Source organism: Coregonus clupeaformis, unplaced genomic scaffold, assembly GCF_020615455.1.
Source record: "Coregonus clupeaformis isolate EN_2021a unplaced genomic scaffold, ASM2061545v1 scaf1817, whole genome shotgun sequence".
Classification (NCBI taxonomy): Eukaryota; Metazoa; Chordata; class Actinopteri; order Salmoniformes; family Salmonidae; genus Coregonus; species Coregonus clupeaformis.
The window spans coordinates 22,501-35,000 of NW_025535271.1; the positions used below are offsets into that span (position 1 = coordinate 22,501).

General features: G+C 43.9%; 1 protein-coding gene and 1 long non-coding RNA gene across 2 annotated transcripts in view; both read right to left on the reverse strand.

Annotated features, from left to right (window-relative positions):
* LOC123487731 (caspase recruitment domain-containing protein 11-like) overlaps positions 1 to 12,500 on the reverse strand; it is a gene marked incomplete at its 3' end in the record, with an annotated part of 32,990 nt that overhangs the window by 18,289 nt on the left and 2,201 nt on the right. The window lies entirely within an intron of this gene.
* Positions 3,235 to 11,231, reverse strand: LOC123487729. Its single transcript, XR_006659865.1, has 3 exons — positions 11,183 to 11,231; positions 3,734 to 3,816; positions 3,235 to 3,438 (listed from the first exon to the last, which is right to left on the reverse strand). It is a non-coding gene; the product is annotated as an uncharacterized LOC123487729 (long non-coding RNA).

The window sequence follows — 12,500 nt, forward strand, 5'->3', positions numbered from 1 at the left end:
ACTAGTCCTACAGAGTTACAGGCTTTAGTTCTAACCCTGCACTAGTCCTACAGAGTTACAGGCTTTAGTTCTAACCCTGCACTAGTCCTGGAGAGTTACAGGCTTTAGTTCTAACCCTGCACTAGTCCTGGAGAGTTACAGGCTTTAGTTCTAACCCTGCACTAGTCCTACAGAGTTACAGGCTTTAGTTCTAACCCTGCACTAGTCCTACAGAGTTACAGGCTTTAGTTCTAACCCTGCACTAGTCCTACAGAGTTACAGGCTTTAGTTCTAACCCTGCACTAGTCCTACAGAGTTACAGGCTTTAGTTCTAACCCTGCACTAGTCCTACAGAGTTACAGGCTTTAGTTCTAACCCTGCACTAGTCCTACAGAGTTACAGGCTTTAGTTCTAACCCTGCACTAGTCCTGGAGAGTTACAGGCTTTAGTTCTAGTACTTCAACCATTATGGTTAGGGTTAGGGTTAGGGTTAGGGTTAGGGTTAGGGTTAGGGTTAGGATTAGGGTTAGGGTTAGGATTAGGATTGGGGTTAGGGTTGGGGTTGGGGTTGGGGTTAGGGTTGGGGTTGGGGTTAAGGTTAGGGTTAGGGTTAGGGTTAGGGAGGGTTAGGGTTGGGGTTAAGGTTAGGGTTAGGGTTAGGGTTGGGGTTAGGATTAGGGTTAGGGTTAGGATTAGGGTTGGGGTTAGGGTTAGGGAGGGTTAGGGTTGGGGGTTAAGGTTAGGGTTAGGGTTGGGGTTAGGGTTAGGGAGGGTTAGTTGTGTGTGGAGATATGCACACCTCCAGTCAAGTTCAAATATGATAAATACAAACCCTAATCCTAGAGTGTCTGTGTGTGAGAGAGAGAGAGAGAGAGAGAGAGAGAGAGAGAGAGTATGGGATTATAATGTCCATTCACAAGTATGAATATTCTGCTGTGAATCAAAAATACACTTTTAGATTTTGAATCTGCTCGCGCTCTGAGTTTTGTCACTGTTGTCACATTTGATTTGATCAAGAGATTCGTAATCTTGTATAAAGTTTTGTACGTTTGTAGAAAGAGATTCACAAGTAAAAAAATGTATTTGAGCAGCTCTGGGGGCCGGACCTTTTACTCCTGACCAATCAGTTCCCTTCTGCCAAAACCACAGCCAGCGGCTGGATGTTCCATCAAACGAGGACGAGGTAAATGAAACCAAAACGACCTACTTGAACGTAATCATCTCTTTTATCTGTGCTCATTGATTTTTTGGTGAAAAGGCATGACATTAGTTTGCTTATCGAGTGAAATATAATGGTCCATTTCAGACGAACTCCAGACCAGCCATTGCATTGACAGCTTTAGATGCCAGGGGAAGACTAAATACACACTACCGTTCAAAGGTTTGGGGTCACTTAGAAATGTCCTTGTTTTCGAAAGAAAAGCAAATTTTTTGTCTATTAAAATAACATTAAATTGATCAGAAATACAGTGTAGACATTGTTAATGTTGTAAATGGCTATTGTAGCTGGAAACGGCAGATTTTTTAATGGAATATCTACATAGGCGTACAGAGGCCCATTATCAGCAACCATCAGTCCTGTGTTCTAATGGCATGTTGTGTTTGCTGATCCAAGTTTATCATTTTAAAAGGCTAATTGATCATTAGAAAACCATTTTGCAATTATGTTAGCGCAGCTGAAAACGTTGTGCTGATTAAAGAAGCAATAAAACTGGCCTTCTTGACACTAGTTGAGTATCTGGAGCATCAGCAATTGTGGGTTTGATTTCAGGCTCAAAATGGCCAGAAACAAATAACTTTCTTCTGAAACTCGTCAGTCTATTCTTGTTCTGAGAAATGAAGGCTATTCCATGCGAGAAATTGCCAAGAAACTGAAGATCTCGTACAACGCTGTGTACTACTCCCTTCACAGAACAGCACAAACTGGCTCTAACCAGAATAGAAAGAGGAGTGGAGGCCATTGAATACCTATGTAAATAAGGTATTTCTGGTTTTTATTTGTAATAAATTTGCAAAAATGTCTAAACCTATTTTCGCTTTGTCATTATGGGGTAGCTCGCTAGCTAAATTGAAACTGCTGAGGAAAGCTAGCTAGCCAACTCCCACCATCATCACTGCATCGTTGCAAGCGCCTTGCTCTACCAACTGAGCTACAGGGGGACCTAGAGGTGTTAGAGTCAATGCTTATGAACTGGATATTGTATGTGAATTGCCCATTTTATATCAATGACACAAAATTAAAATGGTTGGATGGTTCAGCAACGTGCAGTAGATGCTAACACGGCTTTGGTGATGAAAGTTACATCATGTCTTTATTGTCATCTCTCCCCATCAGGCCACTGCATGCTGGGACAAGGACCTGGACGGTGACATCATCTGCTTCATGCTGCCTGCCTGAATACTGGGGCATTCAGTGGTACCTTCCCAGACTTCTCAACAGCTTCTACCCCCAAGCTGCCTGCCTGAATACTGGGGCATTCAGTGGTACCTTCCCTTCTACCCCCAAGCTGCCTGCCTGAATACTGGGGCCTTCAGTGGTACCTTCCCTTCTACCCCCAAGCTGCCTGCCTGAATACTGGGGCCTTCAGTGGTACCTTCCCTTCTACCCCCAAGCTGCCTGCCTGAATACTGGGGCCTTCAGTGGTACCTTCCCTTCTACCCCCAAGCTGCCTGCCTGAATACTGGGGCCTTCAGTGGTACCTTCCCTTTGATGACAGTCTCCTGATCTCTGTCTCGTAGATATTTAACATGCACTGTATGCAACCACTCATTCATACAAACTGCTACCAAGACAACAACTGACTTATATTCACTTGTCCCTAGCTGGGTTTCGACAGGCAGCCCAATTCTGATCTTTTTTTCCACTAATTGGTCTTTTGACCAATCACATCAGATCTTTTCACATCAGATCTTTTTCAGAGCTGATCTGATTGGTCAAAAGACCAATTAGTGGAAGAAAAGATCAGTCTTGGGCCGCCTGTCTAAACCCAGCCTATTTGTCCTGTTCTTCAGTCTTGTCTGGGATGTATATTTTAGTCAGCACACCTGTGTGATCTCCTTTATACATTAATAAACATGTATTCACCCTGGATGTGAGGCTTGATTTGAAACCTTTTTGAATCATACGCTCTAACTGTTGTCTTGACGTAGAAAGTCTGCATGTTGTCAGGTGTTTAAATTCCCATAGTAGTTAGTACAAATGAGAAGAACCAACAAAAGTTATTGTTTTGTAACCTACAAAAAAATGAACATGAGTAGTTTATACCAAACTTTATTGCGTTTGGAGGTCCTGCTGGTAGCAGGCCTCAACCTGGATGCATTGGAGTATGGTGCTCCATGTTCCTGCTGGTAGCAGGCCTCAACCTGGATGCATTGGAGTATGGTGCTCCATGTTCCTGCTGGTAGCAGGCCTCAACCTGGATGCCTTGGAGTATGGTTGTATTCATCTCCACCTGGCTCCTGGAAATCAGACGACAAACCTGCATCGATTAACAAAATAAAATGGTGGCTGTATTTAGTCAACTGAAGTCATGACAGCCAAAGGTTCTTTACACAGGAGGGTACAGGTCTTTGTTCCAGCACTTCACTAACACCTCATTCAACTGATTGTGGTCTAAATCGATCAAAAACTTGCACACGGTTCAGTCCCCTGGGACAGAAATCACCCACGTCTGTATTATTGAATGAGCTTCCCAGGTTACAAGCTACAATTCTGCATGATAGAGAATAACATGCAGATCTATTTCTATCCAACCTTGTGAATAAACGCCAAGAACAAGATTATTTTCCTGGTGGCTGGGAGGTTCCCAAGTCTGGGTCTTAGGGATGTTCTCCAACCTGAGGAAAAGAGCAGAGAGGGGGAAGAAATTAACCTCACTGCTCAACTTTCACTGCTGGTTCAAGTTGCTGAGAAACACAACTTCCTTTAATGTGCCATCATTTAGTCAACAGTTTTACATATTCATAAGCTTGATCAAGTTGTCACTAGTTTGCTTTTAGCTAGCTAGTCTATTTGCATTGAAATTGAGAGAGGCATTTTGCTTGCCAACTTTTTAAGTCACCAATTAATCAATAAACAGGCAGTGGAATTAAGTAGTTTAACAAAGTGTTCAAAAGTCAGTAACAGGTCTTTAAATTATAGCTAGCAAATATATATATGTTATTTTCTAGAAACCTAGCTAAAATGAGCTACACTGCAGTGATAATGGTGGAAGTTAGTTAGCTAGCTTTCCCCCAACAGTTTCAATTTAGCTAGCTAGCTATCTAGCTAGCTTATGGCATTTCTATCAACTTTATCAATCAGATAGTTAACTAGCAAATATATTCATTTTCCCCTGGCATCTAAAGCTGCCTGATGAAGCTGGCCAGTTCATAGTAAAGCTGCCTGATGAAGCTAGCCAGTTCATAGTAAAGCTGCCTGATGAAGCTGGCCAGTTCATAGTAAAGCTGCCTGATGAAGCTAGCCAGTTGATAGTAAAGCTGCCTGATTAAGCTAGCCAGTTCATAGTAAAGCTGCCTGATGAAGCTAGCCAGTTCATAGTAAAGCTGCCTGATGAAGCTAGCCAGTTCATAGTAAAGCTGCCTGATGAAGCTAGCCAGTTGATAGTAAAGCTGCCTGATTAAGCTAGCCAGTTCATAGTAAAGCTGCCTGATGAAGCTAGCCAGTTCATAGTAAAGCTGCCTGATTAAGCTAGCCAGTTCATAGTAAAGCTGCCTGATGAAGCTGGCCAGTTCATAGTAAAGCTGCCTGATGAAGCTGGCCAGTTCATAGTAAAGCTGCCTGATGAAGCTAGCCAGTTGATAGTAAAGCTGCCTGATTAAGCTAGCCAGTTCATAGTAAAGCTGCCTGATGAAGCTAGCCAGTTCATAGTAAAGCTGCCTGATGAAGCTAGCCAGTTCATAGTAAAGCTGCCTGATGAAGCTAGCCAGTTGATAGTAAAGCTGCCTGATTAAGCTAGCCAGTTCATAGTAAAGCTGCCTGATGAAGCTAGCCAGTTCATAGTAAAGCTGCCTGATTAAGCTAGCCAGTTCATAGTAAAGCTGCCTGATGAAGCTAGCCAGTTCATAGTAAAGCTGCCTGATGAAGCTAGCCAGTTCATAGTAAAGCTGCCTGATGAAGCTAGCCAGTTCATAGTAAAGCTGCCTGATGAAGCTGGCCAGTTCATAGTAAAGCTGCCTGATGAAGCTAGCCAGTTCATAGTAAAGCTGCCTGATGAAGCTGGCCAGTTCATAGTAAAGCTGCCTGATGAAGCTAGCCAGTTGATAGTAAAGCTGCCTGATGAAGCTAGCCAGTTGATAGTAAAGCTGCCTGATGAAGCTAGCCAGTTGATAGTAAAGCTGCCTGATTAAGCTAGCCAGTTCATAGTAAAGCTGCCTGGTGAAGCTAGCCAGTTCATAGTAAAGCTGCCTGATGAAGCTAGCCAGTTGATAGTAAAGCTGCCTGATGAAGCTAGCCAGTTCATAGTAAAGCTGCCTGATGAAGCTAGCCAGTTCATAGTAAAGCTGCCTGATGAAGCTAGCCAGTTGATAGTAAAGCTGCCTGATGAAGCTAGCCAGTTCATAGTAAAGCTGCCTGATGAAGCTAGCCAGTTCATAGTAAAGCTGCCTGATGAAGCTAGCCAGTTGATAGTAAAGCTGCCTGATGAAGCTTAGCCAGTTGATAGTAAAGCTGCCTGATGAAGCTAGCCAGTTCATAGTAAAGCTGCCTGATGAAGCTAGCCAGTTGATAGTAAAGCTGCCTGATTAAGCTAGCCAGTTCATAGTAAAGCTGCCTGATGAAGCTAGCCAGTTGATAGTAAAGCTGCCTGATGAAGCTAGCCAGTTCATAGTAAAGCTGCCTGATGAAGCTAGCCAGTTGATAGTAAAGCTGCCTGATTAAGCTAGCCAGTTCATAGTAAAGCTGCCTGATGAAGCTAGCCAGTTCATAGTAAAGCTGCCTGATGAAGCTAGCCAGTTGATAGTAAAGCTGCCTGATGAAGCTAGCCAGTTCATAGTAAAGCTGCCTGATTAAGCTAGCCAGTTCATAGTAAAGCTGCCTGATGAAGCTAGCCAGTTCATAGTAAAGCTGCCTGATGAAGCTAGCCAGTTCATAGTAAAGCTGCCTGATGAAGCTAGCCAGTTGATAGTAAAGCTGCCTGATGAAGCTAGCCAGTTGATAGTAAAGCTGCCTGATGAAGCTAGCCAGTTGATAGTAAAGCTGCCTGATTAAGCTAGCCAGTTGATAGTAAAGCTGCCTGATGAAGCTAGCCAGTTGATAGTAAAGCTGCCTGATTAAGCTAGCCAGTTGATAGTAAAGCTGCCTGATGAAGCTAGCCAGTTCATAGTAAAGCTGCCTGATGAAGCTAGCCAGTTGATAGTAAAGCTGCCTGATGAAGCTAGCCAGTTCATAGTAAAGCTGCCTGATTAAGCTAGCCAGTTCATAGTAAAGCTGCCTGATGAAGCTAGCCAGTTGATAGTAAAGCTGCCTGATGAAGCTAGCCAGTTCATAGTAAAGCTGCCTGATTAAGCTAGCCAGTTGATAGTAAAGCTGCCTGATGAAGCTAGCCAGTTGATAGTAAAGCTGCCTGATGAAGCTAGCCAGTTCATAGTAAAGCTGCCTGATTAAGCTAGCCAGTTGATAGTAAAGCTGCCTGATGAAGCTAGCCAGTTGATAGTAAAGCTGCCTGATGAAGCTAGCCAGTTCATAGTAAAGCTGCCTGATTAGGCTAGCCAGTTGATAGTAAAGCTGCCTGATGAAGCTAGCCAGTTGATAGTAAAGCTGCCTGATGAAGCTAGCCAGTTGATAGTAAAGCTGCCTGATGAAGCTAGCCAGTTCATAGTAAAGCTGCCTGATGAAGCTAGCCAGTTCATAGTAAAGCTGCCTGATTAAGCTAGCCAGTTGATAGTAAAGCTGCCTGATGAAGCTAGCCAGTTGATAGTAAAGCTGCCTGATGAAGCTAGCCAGTTGATAGTAAAGCTGCCTGATGAAGCTAGCCAGTTGATAGTAAAGCTGCCTGATGAAGCTAGCCAGTTCATAGTAAAGCTGCCTGATGAAGCTAGCCAGTTCATAGTAAAGCTGCCTGATTAAGCTAGCCAGTTGATAGTAAAGCTGCCTGATGAAGCTAGCCAGTTGATAGTAAAGCTGCCTGATGAAGCTAGCCAGTTGATAGTAAAGCTGCCTGATTAAGCTAGCCAGTTCATAGTAAAGCTGCCTGATGAAGCTAGCCAGTTGATAGTAAAGCTGCCTGATTAAGCTAGCCAGTTGATAGTAAAGCTGCCTGATGAAGCTAGCCAGTTGATAGTAAAGCTGCCTGATGAAGCTGGCCAGTTCATAGTAAAGCTGCCTGATGAAGCTAGCCAGTTCATAGTAAAGCTGCCTGATGAAGCTAGCCAGTTCATAGTAAAGCTGCCTGATGAAGCTAGCCAGTTGATAGTAAAGCTGCCTGATGAAGCTGGCCAGTTCATAGTAAAGCTGCCTGATGAAGCTAGCCAGTTGATAGTAAAGCTGCCTGATTAAGCTAGCCAGTTCATAGTAAAGCTGCCTGATGAAGCTAGCCAGTTCATAGTAAAGCTGCCTGATGAAGCTAGCCAGTTCATAGTAAAGCTGCCTGATGAAGCTAGCCAGTTGATAGTAAAGCTGCCTGATGAAGCTAGCCAGTTCATAGTAAAGCTGCCTGATGAAGCTAGCCAGTTCATAGTAAAGCTGCCTGATGAAGCTAGCCAGTTCATAGTAAAGCTGCCTGATGAAGCTAGCCAGTTCATAGTAAAGCTGCCTGATGAAGCTAGCCAGTTGATAGTAAAGCTGCCTGATGAAGCTAGCCAGTTCATAGTAAAGCTGCCTGATGAAGCTAGCCAGTTCATAGTAAAGCTGCCTGGTGAAGCTAGCCAGTTGATAGTAAAGCTGCCTGATGAAGCTGGCCAGTTCATAGTAAAGCTGCCTGATGAAGCTAGCCAGTTGATAGTAAAGCTGCCTGATTAAGCTAGCCAGTTCATAGTAAAGCTGCCTGATGAAGCTAGCCAGTTCATAGTAAAGCTGCCTGATGAAGCTAGCCAGTTCATAGTAAAGCTGCCTGATGAAGCTAGCCAGTTGATAGTAAAGCTGCCTGATGAAGCTAGCCAGTTCATAGTAAAGCTGCCTGATGAAGCTAGCCAGTTCATAGTAAAGCTGCCTGATGAAGCTAGCCAGTTCATAGTAAAGCTGCCTGATGAAGCTAGCCAGTTCATAGTAAAGCTGCCTGATGAAGCTAGCCAGTTGATAGTAAAGCTGCCTGATGAAGCTAGCCAGTTCATAGTAAAGCTGCCTGATGAAGCTAGCCAGTTCATAGTAAAGCTGCCTGGTGAAGCTAGCCAGTTGATAGTAAAGCTGCCTGATTAAGCTAGCCAGTTCATAGTAAAGCTGCCTGATGAAGCTAGCCAGTTGATAGTAAAGCTGCCTGATGAAGCTAGCCAGTTCATAGTAAAGCTGCCTGATGAAGCTAGCCAGTTGATAGTAAAGCTGCCTGATGAAGCTAGCCAGTTGATAGTAAAGCTGCCTGATGAAGCTAGCCAGTTGATAGTAAAGCTGCCTGATGAAGCTAGCCAGTTCATAGTAAAGCTGCCTGATTAAGCTAGCCAGTTCATAGTAAAGCTGCCTGATGAAGCTAGCCAGTTGATAGTAAAGCTGCCTGATGAAGCTAGCCAGTTGATAGTAAAGCTGCCTGATGAAGCTAGCCAGTTGATAGTAAAGCTGCCTGATGAAGCTAGCCAGTTGATAGTAAAGCTGCCTGATGAAGCTAGCCAGTTGATAGTAAAGCTGCCTGATGAAGCTAGCCAGTTCATAGTAAAGCTGCCTGATGAAGCTAGCCAGTTGATAGTAAAGCTGCCTGATGAAGCTAGCCAGTTGATAGTAAAGCTGCCTGATGAAGCTAGCCAGTTGATAGTAAAGCTGCCTGATGAAGCTAGCCAGTTGATAGTAAAGCTGCCTGATGAAGCTAGCCAGTTGATAGTAAAGCTGCCTGATGAAGCTAGCCAGTTGATAGTAAAGCTGCCTGATGAAGCTAGCCAGTTGATAGTAAAGCTGCCTGATGAAGCTAGCCAGTTGATAGTAAAGCTGCCTGATGAAGCTAACCAGTTGATAGTAAAGCTGCCTGATGAAGCTAGCCAGTTGATAGTAAAGCTGCCTGATGAAGCTAGCCAGTTGATAGTAAAGCTGCCTGATGAAGCTAGCCAGTTGATAGTAAAGCTGCCTGATGAAGCTAGCCAGTTGATAGTAAAGCTGCCTGATGAAGCTAGCCAGTTGATAGTAAAGCTGCCTGACGAAGCTAGCCAGTTCATAGTAAAGCTGCCTGATGAAGCTAGCCAGTTGATAGTAAAGCTGCCTGATGAAGCTAGCCAGTTCATAGTAAAGCTGCCTGATGAAGCTAGCCAGTTGATAGTAAAGCTGCCTGATGAAGCTAGCCAGTTGATAGTAAAGCTGCCTGATGAAGCTAGCCAGTTGATAGTAAAGCTGCCTGATGAAGCTAGCCAGTTGATAGTAAAGCTGCCTGATGAAGCTAGCCAGTTGATAGTAAAGCTAGGATGAATATCAGAGACCAGCTTGCTAACCCAATAGTGGCTGTCACTGCAATGGCTGATACCATTATACAGTGCATTCTGAAATATTTTATCCACATTTTGTTACGTTATAGCCTTATTTTTATTTTTTTATCCTCATCAATCTACACACAATACCCCATAACGAGAAAGCAAAAACAGGTTTTTAGACATTTTAGCAAATTGATTAAAAAACCACAACTGAAATATCACATTTACATAAGTATTCAGACCCTTTACTCAGTACTTTGTTGAAGCACCTTTGGCAGCGATTACAGCCTCGAGTCTTCTTGGGTATGACGCTACAAGCTTGGCACACCTGTATTTGGGGAGTTTCTCCCATTCTTCTCTGCAGATCCTTTCAAGCTCTGTCAGGTTGGATGGGGAGCGTCATTGCACAGCTATTTTCAGGTCTCTCTTGAGATGTACGATCGGGTTCAAGTCTGGGCTCTGGCTGGGCCACTCAAGGTCATTCAGAGACTTGTCCCGAAGCCACTCCTGCGTTGTCTTGGCTGTGTGCTTAGGGTCGTTGTCCTGTTGGAAGGTGAACCTTCGCCCCAGTCTGAGGTCCTGAGCGCTCTGGAGCAGGTTTTCATCAAGGATCTCTCTGTACTTTGCTCCGTTCATTTTTCCCTCGATCCTGACTAGACTCCCAGTCCTTGCTGCTGAAAAACATCCCCACAGCATGATGCTGCCACCACCATGCTTCACCGTAGGGATGGTGCCAGGTTTCCTCCAGATGTGACGCTTGGCATTCAGGCCAAAGAGTTCAATCTTGATTTCATCAGACCAAAGAATATTGTTTCTCATTGTCAGAGAGTCCTTTAGGTGCCTTTTGGCAAACTCCAAGCGGGCTGTCATGTGCCTTTTACTGAGGAGTGGCTTCCGTCTGGCCACTCTATCATAAAGGCCTGGTTAATGGAGTGCTGCAGAGATGGTTGTCCTTCTGGAAGGTTCTCCCATCTCCACAGAATAACTCTGGAGCTCTGTCAGAGTGACCATCAGGTTCTTGGTCACCTCCCTGACCAAGGCCCTTCTTCCCCGATTGCTCAGTTTGGCCGGGCGGCCAGCTCTAGGAAGAGTCTTGGTGATTCCAAACTTCTTCAATTTAAGAATGATGGAGGCCACTGTGTTCTTGGGGACCTTCAATGCTACAGAAATTTGTTGGTACCCTTCCCCAGATCTGTGCTTTGACACAATCCTGTCTCTGAGCTCTACGGACAATTCCTTCGACCTCATGTCTTGGTTTTTGCTCTGACATGCACTGTCAACTCTGGGACCTTAAATAGACAGGTGTGTGCCTTTCCAAATCATGTTCCTTCAATGGAATTTACCACAATTTACCTATTTCGAGTCTCATAGCAAAGGGTCTGAATACTTATGTAAGTAAGGTATTTCTGTTTTTTATTTGTAATACCTTTGCAAAAATTCTAAAAAACTGTTTTCACTTTGTCATTATGGGGTATTGTGTGTAGATTGATGATTTTTTATTTTATTTAATCCATTTTAGAATAAGGCTGTAACGTAACAAAATGTGGAAAAAGGGAAGGGGTCTGAATACTTTCCGAATGCACTGTATTTCACTTGATAAGCAAACTAATGTCATGCCTTTTCACAAATAAATCTATCCAAAACAAATAAAAGAGATGATTACCTTCAAGTAGATCGCTTTGGTTTTATTTACCTCGTCCTGGCTTGCTCACGTGGGTAGCTACTTCCTGAGATTTGTTGATGGAACAATTCAGCCAATAGTTGCGGTTTTGGCAGAGCGAACTGATTGGACAGGAGTATAAGGTCCGGCTCCCCAGAGCTGCTCAAATCACATTTTTACTTGTGAATCTCTTTCTTCAAACGTACAAAACTTTATACAAGTTTACGCATCTCTTGAAAACGTGACAACCGTGACAGAACTCAGAGCCCGCGCAGATTCAAAATCTGCAAGTGTATTTTTGATTCACAGCAGAATATTTATACTCGTAAATGGACTTGTAATAATTCTGAAAATAAATTAAATGCTTGCAAATCTTATTGAATGTATTCAAATGTCAAGTTACAAGTTTGCGACCCCGTTGTTAAATATTTTCCACATCATGATATAAGCTTGCAAAACGTAATTACACATCGTACGTGTGTGTGTGTGTGTGTGTGTGTACGTGGTGTGATGTATGTGCTACATTGATAAAAGCTCCATTGTTCAGTGAAGCCTGGGGGAATTTGATATCTGGGTTAAACCGGGAGAGAAACGAGAGAGAGAGAGAGACAGAGAGAGAGACAGAGAGAGAGACAGAGAGAGAGAGACAGAGAGAGAGAGAGAGAGAGAGAGACAGAGAGAGAGAGAGAGAGACAGAGAGAGAGAGAGAGAGAGAGAGAGAGAGAGAGAGAGAGAGAGAGAGAGACAGAGAGAGAGAGAGACAGAGAGAGAGACAGAGAGAGAGAGAGAGAGAGAGAGAGAGAGAGAGAGAGAGAGAGAGAGAGAGAGACACAACATATCACCACATTGTAACCAGTTTGCAGAATGGCTGTGTAAGTACCATCTCTGTACTGTACTCCACTCAACTAGTACTCTACTCCACTCAGCTAGTACTCTACTCCACTCAGCTAGTACTCTACTCCACTCAGCTAGTACTGTACTCCACTCAGCTAGTACTCTACTCCACTCAGCTAGTACTCTACTCTACTCAGCTAGTACTCTACTCCACTCAGCTAGTACTCTACTCCACTCAGCTAGTACTCTACTCCACTCAGCTAGTACTCTACTCCACTCAGCTAGTACTCTACTCCACTCAGCTAGTACTCTACTCCACTCAGCTAGTACTGTACTCCACTCAGCAGCTAGTACGCTACTCCACTCAGCAGCTAGTACTCTACTCCACTCAGCTAGTACTGTACTCCACTCAGCTAGTACTGTACTCTACTCAGCTAGTACTGTACTCTACTCAGCAGCTAGTACTCTACTCCACTCAGCAGCTAGT